The 20,897-nt window shown below is 39.3% G+C and overlaps 1 long non-coding RNA gene across 1 annotated transcript in view; it reads left to right on the top strand.

Moving 5' to 3' along the window:
- Positions 1-20,897, top strand: part of LOC145512765 (uncharacterized) — a 39,618-nt gene that overhangs the window by 9,264 nt on the left and 9,457 nt on the right. The window contains exons 6-7 of the long non-coding RNA XR_014058781.1: positions 12,455-12,622; positions 16,442-16,510. This is a non-coding gene — a long non-coding RNA (uncharacterized LOC145512765). The remainder of the gene's footprint in view (positions 1-12,454; positions 12,623-16,441; positions 16,511-20,897) is intronic.

The raw sequence follows: 20,897 nt of genomic DNA, 5'->3' as shown, positions 1-20,897 counted from the left end.
CAGGCTCTTCCCTGACTGCTGAGAAGAGAATTAGGAAGAGTTCCTCAGGTCCCAACCACTCCCTGGACTTGGAGAAGCAGAACAGAGCAGGCACCTCCTAGCTGCAGAGCACTGACTCCCAGGGGTCCCGCGTTGGTGAGCGAGAAAGTCTGCAGCCAGAAGGGCAGGTGCCTCAACTACTTAACTGCTCAGCCTGCAGCGTCCATTAAAGAAAGGGAAGATCGCTAGGCAGTGCTCAAGCCCAGCTGCTCCAGCACCGGCCCGCTCCATCAGTCTCTGCTGGGATGGGGGCCTCAAGGCCGTGGGGTGACTTCCAGTGATACTAGGGTGGAAGGCCTGCCTCTAGTTCCAGGAGTAGATTTGGAACCAGAAAAAAGAGTGACTGTCAGAGGCACCCCCCCTCGTGGATGAAATCACTTTGTCATCCCTGGATCTGTCATCCTTCGAAGGCTCCCCTGTAGGAAACTGCCATGTTGTGTTGTTTTGATGACCTAGGAGAGCAACAGCAAAGACCCAGGAAGTCCCCGCAAGCTTCAGTGGATCTAAGTCTGCTTTGGAACAGATTCTGGGAAAAGAGAAGAGAGAGACTCTATTATACAACCGTGAGTTTTCCAAGATTCCCCTCAGCCGAAGAAGGCTGAGAAGGGCTCGGCAGCGAGCCAATTACCCCCAGACTCCCCAGGAAGAAATCTGGCCTGAGTAAGACTCACAATCCCCAAACCCACTGAGAACTCTTTACAAACACGTCTTTGACTCCCAGCCTGGGCTGCTGGTCAGGAGTCTGTGGGCTCTCACAGCCCAGTGTCTCCCCTGAAGCAACTGACAGATTAGGGCCAGGGAAGCATAAGGAGGCCTGGTTAAAGCTTCTCTCCCCTTTACTCCCCTCTTTCAAATGTCAGTAGAAAAAAGCAAAAAAGCAATAGATTAAACATGTGATTATATTCACACAGAATTAAGGTGTAAACCTTACAATGTACACTGTGTTTAGACATTTTTAAGGGACTGTCCTGAACATGATGTGCTTTTGTGGGACAAGACACTTAAATACAAGCTTTAAGGATAAAGAACATGAAGAGTGCCTAATGTCCCCTTACCTCACCTTCACATAAATAAAAGTGGGGGGAGGTCTCAGTAAGGAAACTCAGGCAACAAGAGCTCCTAAAACGATCTAACCGGTTCACAAATATAACACAGTATTACATTTTTAAAGTAATTTCCCCTTAAGGAAAGTTAGAGGCAAATAGCTGACTACAGAGTTTAACTTTTCTCATTTACTCATAGACCCAGGTGTCTTAATTTTAAAACAGATTGAATAATCTGAACAGAGGGGTAATGTTGCCAGCCCCCACGCCCCCATCCCCCGCCCCCCCTCCCCGCCACAGAGCAAGGGCAGTTGTTAATACTAGACGCTTATCCAGCGGCCTTAGGACTTTTGAATGTTGAAGTGAAAGTGTAAATAGAATAAGGTCACAGGTGATTGACAAGTTCAAGTTACTTAGCTCAATTATCAAAATTTTATTTCTAAATTATGTTCAATTTGATTTTCCTGCTTTGCTATAAATGACCTTCGAAAATCCAATGGGAGCAGACATTTTACACCACGTCTTGTGTACTATGATTTATTTGTAAAGTCATTTTGTGATGTATGCCTCTTTTAATGTTTCTGCGGAGACCCAGTCTTTCCATCTAGAAACATAGCCATCAGTTTAATTCAAAGGCAGTCACTTTAAAGACACAATGACCGCTAAATTTGAACAACTTTTAAAAATGTTTCTAAATTTGTAAACTGCAGACAGAACCCATAGAGTGTTTAGAATCTAAATCCCTGGATATTAGCACGCTATATTTAATGTCCATCCATCTAAACAACAGATAAGAGTGCAATTTGTAAATATATACCCTACAACTCACTTTTAACATACTATCACAAAGTTCTCCTATGCATTTATTTAACAGATAACGCAGCTCTTCAGATCAAGGCTCAGGCCGCCACATCTGGAAATGCTTCCCTGTCTCTAATCTGCTGCCCTCTCCCCACCATCACTCCCTCCAGCCACCAGTGAAATAGCTAAAGCCTCTTCTTCCACTATTATATGATAACATCAGTTTTTAATCAGTGAGAGGCACTCCTATTTAAATTTACAGGATGACTCTTTATTTCATTTATCTTTTCTTTGGGAGGAAAGTGAAATAAGAGCACCACCCTTATTAATTATAAGATTGATGGGGTGAAAAAAGCCAACTGAATTTGGCTTGCAAATTATTAGTAGAGGTATGAATATTTATGACTGTTCCAGGAACTGCAGTCATGAACCCTGGGTATCAAGCTTGGGAGACAGTCAAACCAATGCATTCAGTGAGGGTTCAGTCTCCCCAAATCTGACATGACATAAATGGAAGCTTCTAAATTAGACCCGGGGTGGGCCCCCATCAAACCCCTCCCTTTTTTTTTTCTTTTTTGGCTAATCTTGCTAAATATGAACGTACTTCCAGTGGCCTCTATTATAAAATTTAAAGATATTTTTAAAGATGAAAACAGATACCTATTCGTTTCGTGGGGAAAATCTATGTGGTTTTCCCACTTGATATTCATTTATGCTTTAAATCAAATATATCTATAAAATACTGTGACACACATTTTAAAAATTTCAAGCTTCTTTGTTCAGTGTAAAAATCCTGAAAACCTAAAATATCCTAGATATAAAGAGGATTTAAATAAATACAGTCTAAGTCAGATACAGAAAAAAAAAATGAGAGGGAAAAAGAAAACAGCAGTGGAAAAGAGATGAAAAGAAAAGTATTCTACCTCTTTGCTTTTTTTCCCTTTACTGCACCAGACTTTCTCATGTTTTAGTCCCAAATTGAAGCAATTTAAATGCAAGGTGAGGAAGAAAGGGTCAAGGTAAAAAGGGAAAGGGTTATGACAAGGACTTAATAATTCAATAGAAAACAAACTATGCCCTCCTCTTTTCCTCCTCTTGATTCTACATTAGAAGGTTTCATTGGAGGAGGAGCTGAGGACTTGAGACTCGGTGAGCTCAACTCTCGTTTCACCACTGACTTCTTTTCAGTAACAGAATTGTTGAGTAGGGGCCGACCCAATCCTGTGGAAGTAGTTCACTCTGACATCAGAGCCAGCTTAGCACATATATTTTGAAAAGGAAGACAAGTTGTTTTCAAAACAGAAATGCTAAGCATTCTAAAAAGCATAAGCAATTTAAAAAATGCTCTTCAAATTTTCTGAAAAACTCCCAACTACATATATATATGTGTTTGTGTGTGTGTGTGTGTGTGTGTGTGTGTGTGTGTGTGTGTGTGTGTATATACATTTACATACATAAACACATTTTTTTCACAATTGGAAGCGGATATTTGTGCTAAATTGATGCTTTATGTATATCCTGTCTCAATTTGTCTCTTCTCTGTAAGGATATAATTTTTTTTAAGGAAGCGATACCACTGACAACAATTTACTTAAATTCACAAACCTTGAAATGGATGCATCTCCTATCAATCACACTCAGTAGCTACAGTAAAACACATTCAACATTCGTATATCAATAGCGGCACACATACAAATCTGTTTTGTTCAATTTAAATGCTCTTCAACATGTCATTTCTTATTTTTCTGGAACATGTCCTGTTTCAGCTGATTGTTAAATCCTTAACCTAATGAAAATTCAAAATAGAATATTTACTTGTCATGGATTTCAGAGGTGAAAGGTAGGCTTTGGGCACAATCTGACCAACCCCTCTTATCTTTGTAACAAAGAACTGGAGGTCTAAAGATGGCAACTGAGCCATCCCACTTGTATAACTAGCTAGCTCTAGTTTCTGGACATGATCCCAAAGGTCTTGAGGTTGATTTTTCATATGAGAGGGTTCTTCCCATTTTCTGCCCTTTATATTAGAGCAGTATTTATAATACTACACACAGACTTTTCTACTAATATTTTTCTTCCCAGCAAACTGACAATGGAATTCTTGTTAAATAATAATAAGATATCGACTGCTCTGTTTGCCAGTATGAAGATTTGTTGTTGGTCTGTGATGTCCGTATTGATTAGGCAAGAATGAGGTCTCTCCTCTACCTGAAGGATAAATAGATCTCAGGATTGGCACAAAAACAAACTTTGTATTAATAGAAATTCTAACCTTATTGGTTACACACTCAATCAAGCTAGAAACAGATATAAATAGGAATAACTGAGAGAAGTGTTCCAAAATCTCCAAAAATGTTCCCTAGGGATATTTAAACTGAATGAGAGTTCCTTGACTTCAGCAGTACAGGGCAGTTCAGGCAGGTCCGACTCTTCACGACCCCGTGGACCACGGCAGCACGTCAGGCTGCCCTCCTCATCACCAACTCCCGGAGCTTGCTCAAACTCATGTCCAGTGAATCAGTGATGCCAGTTCAGCACTAGCAGCCTGATGCTAGGTAACCTTCCTGCCTGGCTGTTCCATTCACCCCAAATTGAATCCTACACGTGCTTCATCTTTTCTACATTAAGGGGAATCCTATTCATGCCTGAGATGATCTTATATTTACGATGGCCTCTTCTGTCAAATTGTTATTTCTGTAGCTTGCTGTCAAAAATGCCACTCCAAGTTTCCTCTCCACCTCTCTTTACCCTCTGTCATAGTAACTTGGAAGGTCTAATCCAAGCGAATCTACTTCACCTATAAAATACAGCAAGGAAAACTTTTTTTCACTTATCCATCTCTCCCTTCCCCTCACCCCCAGCTTTTCCTTCATTCTGTGTAAGGTTCATTGTTTCTCCTTGTGATAAAATTGTTCATCCAAGCAGTTTGTCTTAAGGTTCAAAAACCTAACTCTTGTGAGTAAAGTTTATGTCTAAATATGTTCAGCATATTTTCTAAGTCCATGCTGCTTAATACTTAAGCATGAAAGGAAACAACACTAAAATGAAAATGCCCTCCAATTAAAGAAAGTTCTCAAGCATAAATAGCAGATATTTAATTTTGAAAATATAAAAAAATAAAATATGGAACTTGTTAGCATTTACAACTCCTTTCTTTATCAGTATGGCCTCCTTTTTGCTACATTTCCATTTCATTATTTTTGCATGAATATGATAAATGGTCATTAAATCTAACCATTTTTATTTAATGTTCATAAAAACTGGTAGGTTTTCAAACAGATGTGGCCTGATATGGTTCAGTGAATTTAGTGGACTTCTCATATAAATGGAATAATAATCATACAGAAGATGAATTTTATACCCTTGTTTACCTCTTCTAGAACTTACCCTTATTATAATTACAGATAGTGTTTATGCAATATAAACACTATATATGCAATATATATACCATTGTCCAGACACTGCACAAACCTTAACTTGATCACTGCCATCTAGACATTATAATTCAAGATAGCACTGACACAAAAAAATAGAAATGTGGACTTATAGTAGACGTGGCATAGTTATATATTCTTTTTTCTATAAAAAAGAAAATGTAATGAAGTTTGGCTTTTGAATGAACAAATTTTATCTTCTTTCCACTTATTTTTCTTTCACACTCAAAGAAGTGTTTGGAAAAAGTTCATTTCATTTGTTTTCTATCAATTAAGGATAACGTTGAGGAATAACCCTTCCTCTTTTAACTTTTTAAAAAGAGGTCAGCAAAGAGAAGAAGCTGGCAGTCAGAGCTGCTAAGTGCAGGGGCTAGGCAGGTTTAACTAATAAAGACAGGAGAGCCCGGTGGTCTAAGACAAACCTTTACAGCAACACTGTCTGGGTCTAGATGCTGGCTCAACCACTAATTAACTATGTGACCTTAAGCAATAACTAACACTTCTAAACTTTTCATAGGGCTATGACGAGATGGTCAAATGAGTTGATGCGTGCAGGAATTTCTCTAGTATTTGATTTATGGTGCGTGTGTGTGCATGCACAGTCTGACCCTTTACAACCCCTTGGACTGTAGCCCGCCAGACTCCTTTGTCAATGGGATTATCCAGGCAAGAATACTGGAGTGGGTTGCCATTTCTTCCTCCAGGAGATCTTTCCAACCTTAGGGATCGAACTAGTATCTCTTGTGGCTTCTGCATTGGCTGGTGGATTCTTTTCCACTGAGCTACCTGGGAAGCCCTGATTCATGGTGAAGATTCAATAAATATCAGTGGCCTCTGTTATTATTATTATTGGACTAGTCAATGCCCCACCCTCCCTGCTAGCTTCGATAGGACCATATATGAACAATCCTTGAAATTTAGACCCTTTTACTTCTATTAATCATGTATCTAAACAATATTAGTATGGGCTTCCCTGTTGGCTCAGATGGTAAAGAATCCACCTGCAGTGCAGGATACCCTGATTTGGTCCCTGGGTAGGGAAGATCCCCTGGAGAAGGGAATGGCTACCCACTCCAGTATTCTTGCCTGGAAAAATCCTATGGACAGAGGAACCTAGTGGGCTACAGTACATGGGGTTGCAAAGAGTCAGACATGACTGAGTGACTAATACTTTCCTCAATCCAATCAATTCCCAGGGACTAATAATTTTATCCCCTAAAAGCATCTTTAACTTTTTTGTTTCCCTCTATCTCCACTACCACCACCAAGCTACTATTATTTAGACTTGATAGTTGGGGGTTTTGGAGTCAAGTCTGGTTCCATCATATTCCTATTTTAAAGCCTTCAGTGGAAATATACCATTCTTAGGATAAATTCTTAAGATTGATTTTATTCCTGTCCCTCATTCCAGCCTCATCTGGAATCTCCTCATTCTCTTTGATCCATCTCTATGTTGCTGTAATAGTCTAATCTCCTGCCTACCCTTAGGGCTCTTGCACTTTCCATACCCCCTGTCTAGAAGGTTCTTCTCTTCTCTCCTCTGCCATCTCCCATCTCTAAAAAGGCTAACTACATGCCATTTCCATGGGAAAGTTTTTCTTGGTTATTCCCCCTCTAGATTAGGCTAGATTCTCTATTCTTATAATACCATTAAAATATTCTTCATAGCATTATCACATTTACACTTAACTAATAATTAATCATGTAATTATTTGTTTAATGTCTGTTTCTCCTGCTGAACTGCCATTCCATAAGGACAAGGTCAGGTATGTTTGGTTCACTACGGTATCCTCAATGTCTAATGAATGTTTTTTGAAGGAAAAACATGAAAGTGAGGGAGCAGCTAAATAAGATAAAGCCTGGAAATTGTCCACTGGATTTAGCAACTAAGAGGTCACTGGTGACCTTGGAGAAGATAGTTAAGGTGGCGCGGTATGGGTAGATGGCAAATTGAAGTCAGTTTGATGAGTGAAAGGAGGTGAGGAAGGAGGCAGTGTCATTGTAAGCTAATTTCAAGAATCGTATTCATGGGAAAAATAAAACAATACGACAATTGATAAAGGGAAGAGGAAGGATCATGGGATGTTTTACTTTTAAAGATAAGAGAGAACTGAGCTTCTTTAAATGGTTAAAAAGAAAGCAGTAAAAGAGAAGATATACAGATGAACTAACAAATAAAGGTATAGGAAAAAGAAGATACATTTTAATAGAGGAAGATCATAGTACAAGCTGGGATCCAGGACATAAGGTATGTGTTATAACCTCCTCATTGAGACAAGAGGAAAGAAAGGGAAGGTTGGTGTACAGATGGATTAAATAGAGATGTGGGGCCCAGAAGGTGATATGGGTTCTGCTTGATAGTCTGGATTTTTTCCCCAGATGTAGGAAGCACTCAGAGAAAAGGGGAGGTGGCAAAACAATACAAAGAGAGGTACAAGCTTAGGATCACTGTTTGAGGAGAGTGGGAGACGAAGCTGATCAGGATCAGGTCAAAAGACTGCTGAACCTTGCCAAGGGAGATTTGTGGTGCCAACCATCCATATCATTGTGTAATTTTCTCCAGAAGTGCTCAGCAATTTCACTGAAGGAGTGAGATGTGTGGATTCTTCCAAATCCAAAGAGTTTGCAGGGAAAGAGCAGTTAGGAAGTTGAGAATAGAGGTTGGGGGGTATTTGAATTATTGAGCCCACTGGGTCTAAATTGGATAAAGAAGGGAAGGAAGACACACGGTTGTGACAGACTGGGAGTAAAATCCGATACAGGGTTGGAGGTTTTCTTGGAATAAAGGAACAGAGAGTTTCTGCTATCTAGGGGCATGTAGGAGAGTGGTGTGAGAGACTATTGTGATGGAGTTTCGGATGAGGAAGTGGAATTTCCTGGGGGATAAATAGATCCAGATTGACCACCGAGGGTGGTGGATATGGTCTGAGGTACCTTCACGTCTGCCCTCCAAGCTGACAGCCCCGTCTGGTCTCACTTTGTGCTGGAAATCCCTTTTATGCTCCCTTGGCTAGATCACTAAAAAAAGGCTGGGGGAGCAAAGGAAAAAATGGTGGTAGTGTTTATTCACTTATTTTTTTGTCATTTTAATTCCATTCACTTCTACTAATATTTAGTGTGTAAATGCCAGGTGCCAAGGCACTGCTGTGGGGTGAAGAGATTCAGTGTTTCCTTTCGAGGTTTATCATCCTGCTAACTTTGTGGAGGGGAGATTTGGGGTGGGTGGGTGGGAAGACTGGGGAGAGAAACATGACCAGAAGCAGCATTTGTGGCTTCACTATTTAATAGCTCTATGTTCCTGGAGTATTTATTTAACTTCTCTGTGTCTTAGTTTCTTCATATGTATAATGGGAACACTAATAGTACCTATCTTGTGGGTTTGTTAGGAAATTATTTATTTATCATGATGCCTTACAGATGCCATGGCTGGAGCAGGAAAGGCACAAAATGAGATCGGAACATTATGAGTAAAAGTGAGGAAGTGCTAACAAAAAAATGATGGGGACCTGTCAAAAGAGAGATAGGAGCCAGCCTGAAACAGTTTCCCACTGGCCAAATCTGTGATAATTTGGGCATCAAAAATAAAAAAGGATGTAATTAATTTATCATTAGTTATTAAATTATCAATTAATAAATAATTAATAAATGAAGAATCTGTGAGTCTACAATAATAAATAAATAAATAAGGAGAGGAAGTTCTTTCTTATGGTAATGTGTCCATTAATAAATGTAGAAGGGATGATGAAAAATTTAAAAATGCTACTTTGCAATAATCATAGAAAAAAATAAAAGGCAAGAACCATCAGTGAATTCTAAAATTAGAAGAGGAAAGTTGATGAAGAATAAGATGTTCATATTATAGAGAAGTACAGTGGGGAAAATGGACAACACTTTCATCAAGTGATCAAAACTAACATCATCCCAAAACGCATGATTTGCTGTCAACATGATACGTGGAAAAAGACACAACCTCACTTCTTTTTAATTTAATTTTTTTGGCTGCTATGCAGCTGGTGGGATCTGAATTCCCTGACCAGGGATGGAGCACAAGCCCTTGGCAGTGAACGTGCAGAGTCCTAGCCACTGGACTGCCAAGAAATTCCCACAACCTCACTTCTTAGTGTTTCAGCCACAAATGCACGACGTAAATGTAGTCATCTGACACAGCACACAAGCCCATACTGAGGGACATTGTATAAAACAACTGGCCTGCATTATTCAAAAGAAAGGCCAAGGAAATATTCCATATTAAAGGAGACTGAAGAGAGAGGACAATTGTTATTCATTGTCCTGGACTAGATTCTGTACTGGAAAAAAAAATACTGTAAAAGACATTATTGGGACAAAAAGAGAAATTGGAATGTGGTCTCTGGATTAGATAAAAGGATTCTATCAATATTAAATTTTCTAAATTTTATAACTACTATAGTTATGTTAAAAATATGCACTGAAATGTAAATAGGTAAAGTAGCATAATATATACAACCAGCTCTTAATTGTTTAGGAAAAATTATGGAGAGGAAGAGTGGGAGAAAGTGGTAAGTCAACTGTTGCGAAACTCGAACTTGTGAATCTAGGGTAAGGGTGTACAGGAGATTTGTATATTTCATGTGAATTTTCCATGTTTGAAATTAGTTAAAAATAAAGTATAAAAATAAATGTAAAAAAATCCTGCCATACTCTCAATCAAAGTTAATTATCTCCTCCTCCTCCTCTCTCCCTTCCCCTGGACTTCCCTGGTGGCTCAGTGGTCAAGAATCCACCTGCCAAGTAGAAAATGCAGGTTCATTCCCTGGGTCAGGAAGATCCCCTGGAAAAGGAAATGGCAACCCCCTCCAGTATTCTTGCCTGGGAAATCCCATGGACAGAGGAGCCAGGCGGGCTATAGTCCATAGGGTCGCAAAGAGTCGGACACTACTTAGCAACTAAACAACAAAAACCTCTCCCCACCACCCACTGACCACCACCACCAGTTGGGACATTCTTGCAGTATTTGAGGTGGAAGTAGTGTGTGTGTGTGTGTGTGTGTGTGTGTGTGTGTGTGTGTGTGTGTGTGTGTGTGTGTGTGTGTGTGTGTGTGTGTGTGTGTGTGTGTGTGTGTGTGTGCGCGCGCACGCTCATACATGTCTGACTCTTTGTGACCCCATATACTGTAGCCCACTAGGTTCCTCTGTCCATGGAATTTTTCAGGCAAGAAGTACTGGAGTGGGTTGCCATTTTCTTCTCCAGGGAATCTTCCTGACCCAGGGATTGAATGTGCCTCTCTTGTATCTCCCTCTTTGGCCGGTGGACTCCTTACCACTTGTGCCACCTGGGAAGCCCCTAAGAGGTGGTAGAGGACCTCATCTCACATATATGGCATTGGAAATAGAGTAGACGAGAAATGTTCAAGCCAACTGCTCCAGAAATTCTGGCAATGATGTGGGAGTGCTCCATGCCATGGAATGCCACATGCCACTAAATATATGACACATTGTCTCAATTCACGCAGCCCATGGCCAACACTTAACATGCAAAATGAAACTTTTGTGCTGCACTCCTCATGTGTGCCTCGCATTCCACCCAACTAAGTGCAGTTGGCTTCTCTACCCTACAGTACGTCTTTAGGGCAGCAAAGGCTAGCTCATTTTCATATAACCAGAGATCATTTTTTTCTTCTCTTAAGGATAAAATGAGAGCGAGGAGGATGAGGATAAAGGAACAGCAATAAGAATTGTTATAGGAACAACCGAGAATGGGAGGGCATTCCAGAAGACAGCTTCTTTTTCTATGTCTGCAATTTTTTCCTGGTGGCCAGTCACTTAGCCCCCCTAAGCCTGACTCTCTTTCCAGACTAAAAGAAGATGAGGTAGCTCATCTCCTTTTTCAGATTTACCTTTATGAGTCTGGTGGTTCAAGATCAACATAGTGACTCATTCGGGGCTGCAAAGGTGCAGCCAGCTCCGGTGGCACACAAGTGTGAGACTGGATGGAGAACTGTCAAATGGACTATGCCACCTCAACAAAACATTGATTGGTTGATTAAAGTCTGAGCAAATAAAATGAGCTTTATTGGAGACAGTATTACTTAGAGCATCTAGTATTTCCTGTTTGTTGACAGAATAAATCCCAAGATGACTTTCTACAATCTTGAATTATTCCACCTTGCCAAACTCTCTACATGCTGATAACTTGAATTCCACTGGGCAACACATCAGGCCACTGATTTCCCATTTCCCTCTGCTATGGCTTTGCTCATTCTATTATCTAAGTTAGGAGTGTCTTGGGCCACCACTGGACCAAGTTTAAGAATCAAATGCCAGCTTCTGGAAATCCTTGGTAAGACTGCCAAGCAGAATGGAAATTATTTATTTCTCCCTTTGGTCTATATGAAGTATTTTCCCTATATATAGAGGAATATATAGTCATCTCTTAGTATGAGGGATTGATTCCAGGACCCCTATGGATACCAAAATCTGAGGATGCTGAATCCCTTATATAAAACAGCATAATGTTTACAGATAACTTATCCACACCCTCTCATATACTTTAAATCATCTCTAGATTACTTATAATACCTAATGCAATGTAAATGCTATGTAAATAGTTGCCATGCACAGCAAATTCAAGTTCTGCTTTTTGGAACTTTCTGGAAATATTTTTTCCTGAATATTTTCCATCTGTAGTGGGTTGCATTTTCAGATGTGGAACCCACAGATACAGAGGGTTGACTTTTTTTTAATATATTTATGTTAACATAACATATTTATAACATAACAGTTCAGCTCATATTTTAACATAAATATGACTTATATTAAATTCCCTTTCAGTTTTTTCTTTCTATACAAAAACATGCTTATGTCTTTAAAAAGACTTTAAGAAATGGAAATATTTTAGGAGTGAAAAATTATTTGGATGTTTGTTAGAGTGAATGGGATGAAGGAAAACATGAGATGAAAGATAGTACTGTTATCTATGAGGCTTGGTGTAAAATTATGTAAGCAAAATAAAGGATCTAATATCAATATACACAAATCATTTTACTTTCAGAAATTTTGGCTCCTTTGTAGAGCATTAACTTTTGTGTCATATTAGGTAGAGGAAACGCACTTTTGTATATATGAATTTTATCCTTAAATTATTTATCTTTTCTTTCAGAAACTGTTGTCTTTCCAACTCCATCTCTAGGCACAGACGCCTGGTCAGCTGAGTTGCAACATTAATAGAAGCATCTGTTTTAGAAGCTCTACTTCTGGAAGTGGAATAAAGAGGAGGTGTAACCCAGAGCTTAAGATACCCACTGATAATGAGGGCATTTGAGTGATGGTAATTGGCAAGGAGAAAGACTTAAAGATCTATCTGGAGACCAACCCTCACACTCCAGGCATGCTGCCAGAAAAAGACTAAAAACAGCACGTAAGATGGCAAGAAAAATATGCTCCTTGGTTTCTTCATTGCCATAAAAGCCATTGGGAAGAACTTAAAGAGATATGCCGTTCCTGAATGGTAACATGAGACTTCTTGTGTCTTCTATGACTGGTGTGAAAACTTCTGCCTTTGTGGAATGGAGACAAGGAATATAATTTTCAACAAAGTGCAGTCCTTTGGTGTATCTATTCATTGTCAAAAAAGGGTACAGTAAATAAAGCTGCAGAATGATCATCCATTCACATTCAGTGCTAATCTTGGGACTAGAACAGTCATACAAGAATACTGCTTTTTTCTTTTAGACTAAGGTAGTGGAACCTCTTTAACCTCGAGGATGACAATTTGATTTTTGTACACCCACACAAGACTTGGTGGTAAACAACAAACTTACAGAATGTAGCCACAGCTTCTTGATTTGGGAAATCTGGGTCAATTTAATTATTAAAACCAGTTGGATGTTGGGGCCCCTGTGAGTGGAATCTTTCAGATGACCTGAGTCAACGCATACTCCATTATTTCATTGACACCTAACATACTCTTTGTTGCTGTCAAGCTGTATCTCTCCAAATCCAAGACAATGACTGAATTACACTGGTTCATTCAGTGAATCGGAGAAGACAATGGCACACCACTCCAGTACTCTTGCCTGGAAAATCCCATGGACGGAGGAGCCTGGTAGGCTACAGTCTGTGGGGTCGCTAAGAGTCGGACACGACTGAGCGACTTCACTTTCACTTTTCCCTTTCATACGCTGGAGAAGGAAATGGCAACCCACTCCAGTATTCTTGCCTGGAGAATCCCAGGGATGGTGGAGCCTGGTGGGCTGCCGTCTATGGGGTCGCATAGAGTTGGACACGACTGAAGCGACTTAGCAGCAGCAGCATTCAGTGAATAAATCAGCTGAAATGGTTGTATGACTGGACAAGTCATTTGTTCCAACGTAAACTAAAACATTGAAGGAAAGGGGAGGAAATGAGATTGTGTTGTCCTCTGGGTCACTTAAAATCTCAGTGTATTTCTTTTTCTGTGAAATGGGCATATTAATCTTTAGCCCGGATGGATTGTGGTAAAGGTTAGAACTAATGCATATAAAGTATCTGACATATAGCCGATAGCTGATAAATGGTTGCTGTAATTTATTATTATTATTATTGTTATTATTAAAAAATTTTCAAGTTACTTTGAAGAAATTAAGCATTTAATTACAGGTTGATGTAGATTTTTTTAAAAACCTCTAACTAGTAATGTTTTATTAATCAATTTGGTATAATGGCAAAAGGCAGTTTAAAGTTGGATTAATTCAAGTTGTCAAGCAGCTTAAATAGTAAGCCTGCCATTTATTTTAGCTTATTATCTGCCTTCACTGTTAACAACCAAGTCTTTTAGTTTCAGTTCTTTTATAGAATATTCTTTTACAAATAGCTGATCTAATTGGTATTTTGCCAATAGTAAAAAGTAGATAAGAGAATACTAGTGATTGTTTGAGGAAGGAGGAAACTGTTGCTTCTAGTTCAACATTTTATGAAATGGAATGCAAATAGAATAAAAGCAGTATTCTCATTTGGTGGAATCCCAGATACATTAAGAATACTGGCAGTGTGCAGGCTGTAAGCAAAAAGGCAGTAAGTATGTCAAAAGAAACTTTAAAAATGATTTTTTTTGCAAGCCAAGAAAATTGTCAAATAACTTGTAGACCATATATGTACTAATGTATTTGTCTTCCTGACCTTCTGATCTTGATTAGTTCTTCAATGCCATTGGCATCTCTAAGGATGCAATTTGGTATATATTCCAGTGGCAGTCATGCTGTCAAAGGGTCATTCTTCTTGGTAAGAAGGTAGCTAGTGATCCCTGGGAGACAAAAGAAAACAATCAGGTCTTGAAAGCTGAAATACACTGAAGTCAAGAGTGGGTTCTTGACAGAAGCCCAGTTCCTCTGTCTCAGTGTTTGCCCTTGTTGCAGTGAAGAAGAAAATGGTGGGGTTTACACCTATAGCCCTAACTTGGGGCTGTAAATAACAAATGCAACCAATGAAGCTGCAGAGTAGAACATATCTGGGGACTATTTTCAAGAGCATGTTGTTTTTTTATTTACCACACTGTTGAGTCACATGTTAAGGGATGTGGGTCCCATTAAAAATAAGCTAGCTGCTTATTTTGAAGCAAATTATTATCAAATGACTATGCTTAAAAACATTTCTTAATGTCAATTTGAAATGAAGTCATTTGAGTTAGAAGCATATGCCATTGCTAAATTGTTGCCAAAAAAAAAAAGAAATTAAAAAAAAAAAAAGACAACTTAATTTTGATTTTTTGCATTCATGGCTTACAAAACTGTTGATTCAAAACATAACAAAAAGTTTATGTCCTGACAGTAAGTCTTATTTCCTGGGCTTCCCTGGTGGCTTGGTGGTAAAGAATCTGCCTGCAATGCAGGAGACCAGGTTCTATCTCTGAGTTGGGAAGATCTCCTGAGAAGGGAATGGCAACCCACTCCAGTATTCTTGCCGGGAGAATTCCATGAACAGAGGAACTTGGTGGGTTACAGATAATGGTCATAAAGTGTTGGACACTACTGAAGAACGAACACTTTCACTTTTTTCCCCAAAGTGATCCACACTCATTATCACTTGTGAATTTTCACTTCATAAAGCCAAAAGTAAACTTGACTCATTGTTACATTTAGTCGAAAGGAAGATTGTGAATAGCTTGGGAACTGTATCTGTAAATTAAACCTAAGTAAAAACCTCAACAACTTAATGACAAGTAAGTTAAAAGTAGAGAATTCATGTTAACGTGTATCACTCTTTGTTAGATTCTATTAAATATCTGCAAAATATTCTTTGAAGAGAACCTCTCTATCCACTCACAAATTCAACTTCATGGATTATACATCACAACATTTTCATCTACATATATTATCTAAACTAGACTCTAGACTTTATGGGATAGTTTCCCCATTGATTTTTCCCATCTTGGAGGTAATGTTTGGATTACTTTCCTAACATTTTATTTTTTATTATTTTTCCTAATAGCTAATACATCAACCTGGTAAGAAACTCAAATAATATGAAATGGTATGTCATGAAGACTTCCTTCCATTCCCAAGCCCAGTGACATTTTCTCTCCCTGACCGTTACTGTTAGCATTTTAAGTATACCATTCTAAATGTATCCTCTGCATATATAAATGTGTATTTCTAGATCTCTCCATCACTTTTTCTTATTAACATAATAGCATATTTGAGTCATAACAAGAAACAAAGGGCACACTCAAATTTGGAAAATTAGAGGATAGTTTCTTTACAAAGAAATTATCATCAAATACATTGGTTATAATATAGGGGAACAACAAGGAGACAGCTCAATATTCAGGATGGGAACAGTGGAGCTGTAATATCCCTTAGGCTCAAAGAAAAGAAGTGAGTGATTTCTCGAAGTTGAAAGAGAGGAATCTGATAGGGGGAGGAGCAGTGATGTGGCTAGCTTTAGGTAAGGAGAGAATGAACGCTCAGACCTCACTCTTCTTTGATCCCATGTTGGGGTTCCCTACTAGCCAAATGCAACCAGGAGCCAGAGGACTGAGGAGTCCAGTGATATAATCCATAGAGGTGGGTCTCCCAAGACAAGGAGCAGAGCAGCAAAGAGTGAAGAGTGAACCAGGATGAGCAACTGGAAGAAATCTGCCATTCATTCTCCTGCTTTTTGCTTTTTGCAGTTAACAGTTTATGACGGAGATCGTTCCACCTGTCAGTACCTACAAATCTCTCCCCATATTTTGAAGGAGGTAATTATTGCATGGATGAAGCATGGTTTAATTAGTCTTTTATTGCTAAACATTTAGATTTCCTGTCTTTTGTAAATACCAACATAGCAACAAATTTGCTTGTACATATGTCTTCATGCACATGTGTGCTATATCTGTTATATAAATTCCTAAAAAGGAAGTACTTTCTCATTAATTTAGGGGGTCGAAGTGGAACTGGATTGTTTACTTCTCCAAACAGAAAAAATAAAACTACTTCCATTTTTGGACAAAAAGTCAGAATTTGTTGTGAGCCCTTCAGTTCAGTTCAGTTCAGTCACTCAGTCGTGTCCGACTCTGTGACCCCATGAAGAGCAGCACACCAGGCCTCCCTGTCCGTCACCAACTCCTGGAGTTTACCCAAACTCATGTCCATCGAGTCGGTGATGCCATCCAGCCATCTCATCCTCTATCGTCCCCTTCTCCTCCTGCCCCCAAACCTTCCCAGCATCAGGATCTTTTCAAATGAGTCAGCACTTCACATCAGGTGGCCAAAGGATTGGAGTTTCAGCTTCAACATCAGTCCCTCCAATGAACACCCAGGACTGATCTCCTTTAGGATGGACTGGTTGGATCTCCTTGCAGTCCAAGGGACTCTCAAGAGTCTTCTCCAACACCACAGTTCAAAAGCATCAATTATTCGCCACTCAGCTTTCTTCACCATCCAACTCTCACATCCATACATGACCACTGGAAAAACCATAGCCTTGACTAGATGGACTTTTGTTGGCAAAGTAATGTCTCTGCTTTTTAATATGCTGTCTAGGTTGGTCATAACTTTCCTTCCAAGGAGTAAGTGTCTTTTAATTTCATGGCTGCAATCACCATCTGCAGTGATTTTGGAGCCCCCCAAAATAAAGTCTGACACTGTTTCCACTGTTTCCCCATCCATTTCCCATGAAGTGATGGGACCAGATGCCATGATCTTAGTTTTCTGAATATTGAGCTTTAAGCCAACTTTTTCACTCTCCTCTCTCACTTTCATCAAGAGGCTTTTTAGTTCCTCTTCACTTTCTGCCATAAGGGTGGTGTCATCTGCATATCTGAGGTGATTGATATTTCTCCCGGCAATCTTGATTCCAGCTTGTGTTTCTTCCAGCCCAGCATTTCTCATGATGTACTCTGCATATAAGTTAAATAGGCAGGGTGACAATATACAGCCTTGACATACTCCTTTTCCTATTTGGAACCAGTCTGTTGTTCCATGTCCAATTCTAACTGTTGCTTCCTGACCTGAATACAGGTTTCTCAAGAGACAGGTCAGGTGGTCTGGTATTCCCATCTCTTTCAGAATTTTCCACAGTTTATTGTGATCCACACAGTCAAAGGCTTTGGCATAGTCAATAAAGCAGAAATAGATGTTTTTCTGGAACTCTCTTGCTTTTTCGATGATCCAGCAGATGTTGGCAATTTGACCTCTGGTTCCTCTGCCTTTTCTAACTGCCCCTCAAATCTAAACTCCTTCTTGTCTAAAAATACAAATTTTTTTTATTTGTAAAATTGTAGAATAGTATATAAGTTAAGAACATGTACTCAGGAGCTGGTGAGCTTGACACCAGTACTTAGCACTAAATAAAGGTTTTACTCTTATTATTTTGCAATCAATAACTAAAAAGCCTCTTGATGAAAGTGAAGGAGGAGAGTCAAAAAGTTGGCTTAAAGCTCAACATTCAGAAAACTAAGATCATGGCATCTGGTCCCATCATTTCATGGGAAATAGATGGGGAAACAGTGGAAACAGTGTCAGACTTTATTTTGGGGGGCTGCAAAATCACTGCAGATGGTGATTGCAGCCATGAAATTAAAAGACACTTACTCCTTGGAAGGAAAGTTATGACCAACCTAGTTAGCATATTAAAAAGCAGAGACATTACTTTGCCAACAAAGGTCCATCTAGTCAAGGCTATGGTTTTTCCAGTAGTCATGTATGGATGTGAGAGATGGATGGTGAAGAAAGCTGAGTGGAGAAGAATTGATGCTTTTGAACTGTGGTGTTGGAGAAGACTCTTGAGAGTCCCTTGGACTGCAAGGAGATCCAACCAGTCCATCCTAAAGGAGATCAGCCCTGGGTGTTCATTGGAAGGACTGATGTTGAAGCTGAAACTCCAATACTTTGGCCACCTCATGCGAAGAGTTGACTCATTGGAAAAGACCCTGATGCTGGGAAGGATTGAGGGCAGGAGGAGAAGGGGACAACAGAGGATGAGATGGCTGGATGGCATCACCGACTCGATGGATGTGAGTTTGGGTAAACTCCAGGAGTTGGTGATGGACAGGGAGGCCTGGTGTGCTGCGATTCATGGGGTCGCAAAGAGTCAGACGCGACTGAGCAACTGAACTGAACTGAACCTTTAACAACTGCCTCTTCTCATCACTATTTTTATCTGTTAATCTTCTATTTTTCCCTCACTCATATCTCACAAATCTTTCAGATCTTAGCTGTCTCTGTGTGCATGCATTCGCTTTATTTCTTTCAAGATTGTTTCAAACTTATGTCTTCCAAGCAACTGTGTTAGATTGGCCCTATCAAGTTGGTACATATACACCAAATGATACATCTATTTAGAACTGTTTTAATGTTGTGTTTATTGATATATTATACTGTAATATATATTGATTTACCAAACATGATAACCACTATTCTGGTTAATGCTTTGGGGTGTACTCTGGGTTATACTAATGGCCAACAGAGTTTGATATTAATCTCTGCAGTAGTAATAAATTATGCTTTTTTCAAAAGCATAGGTCCCAAAGTCATTAGTTTTTTTTTCTAATTAATATATTTTGGCTCTATGTAACCTAATTTAAATTTCTCTTCAAACTATTCTATTTTCAGCCTTTACCATAATTTAGGATAATGATTCATATAAAATTTCTACTTCCTCTTATTTATGCCCCAAGCTGAATTTTTCCAAAATTTAAGGGGTACCTCTTAATTCTGGAATTATAATTTTGATTAAAATTCTTGTTTACCAAGGCTCCTCTGTCCAAGGAATTCACTAGGCAAGAATACTGGAGCAGGTTGCCATTTCTTCCTCTGAGGATCTTCCCAATCCAGGGATCAAACTCATATCTCTTGCATTGGCAGGTGGATTCTTTACCACTGTGCCACCTGGGAAACCTTTAGATAGCTTTTTATCTTCAGAAAAATACTCAAAATCTCAGAAATTTCAATCTCCCACCCTTCTGTCAATTCTCTCTCCAAGATGGCATCTCAGTTTTGGGGAAGAGATATTCTTGAACTTAAGTAGGAGAAGAAGAGGGACTTTTGAATCTAGGAATAATGTCACTTGTCCCTCTAGGTTGCTACTCACTGTGCTGGTTTTTGTGACTGAAGTCTGCAGCTGGTAGAACACATAGTCTGGGGCCTCTCAAATTTATTTGGGCCCAGTGGTACTTTCTGGCCCGCTGGGTCTTCTCTAAGCTCTTGATGACCCCATCTCAGGCACTACCTGCACTATATCTAGTCAGCCTTTGGGTCTGTTGGTTGACCAGCCTTTATTGTAGAGTCACACCATATTTTCCAGGATGTACGCTAGGAAGGCTCACTGTATTCATGACTCTGGAACTAAGGGAGACTCAGGACTGTAAGCAAAATCATCTGGCTGCCCAACCACCCCATTCTGCCCTCATAATTATTACCCCATGTTGATATAAAACCATTCTCCTCTTGGCACTTTCCTCAATTTACCTGCAGTATATACCTGAAGGGGATGGAGCACAGAGAATGTGAACAATGAGACATCTTCCTTTTTTGACTCCCCCTCCATCTCCATCTTGCTCATTTTCCACTTTTGTCTTAGGGAATATGTTGCCCCCTTTCACTATGTCTTATCTCCCTTCTACCAGAGAGCCTAATAGGCAGAAGGAATGCCCTCTAGGGGAAACTTGGAGAACAACTTGAGCAGATCCTGTAGGTGTGGTCCTAGAAACTTCAGGAAGAAGAAAGAATAACTTAGATATTCTTCTTTCAAGACAATTGCTAATTTATAAACCACTGTAAGATAATTATATTCATATTTTGATATATTTTAATGATATACAATTAATTTGAAGTGTCAGAATCTGAACATTGGGGTCCTTTTGTAATAATCCTAGTTCTCTTGTACAACCATCTGACCTCCTGCCTTCCTCCATACCAAAAGTGTCCTTGGGTCAACCAGGGAGGAGATTTTGAACTAAGAAAGACAAAAGAAGAAAGTAGACTATTTCAGAATATTACCTTCGATATACTTATTCAGTGAATTGATCTATTAGGCAACATTTACATTTCTTCTAGATTTTCATATAAATAGAATCATACAGTATGCATTCTTTTATTTCTGGCTTCTTTGCTCAGTGATATATTTTTGAGATTTGTCCATGTTAT

Source organism: Giraffa tippelskirchi, chromosome 7 (assembly GCF_054371585.1).
Source record: "Giraffa tippelskirchi isolate mGirTip1 chromosome 7, T2T-mGirTip1v1.2.pri, whole genome shotgun sequence".
Taxonomy (NCBI): domain Eukaryota; kingdom Metazoa; phylum Chordata; class Mammalia; order Artiodactyla; family Giraffidae; genus Giraffa; species Giraffa tippelskirchi.
The sequence above is the reverse complement of the archived record's forward strand: the minus strand, read 5'-3'. Positions and strand labels throughout refer to the sequence as shown.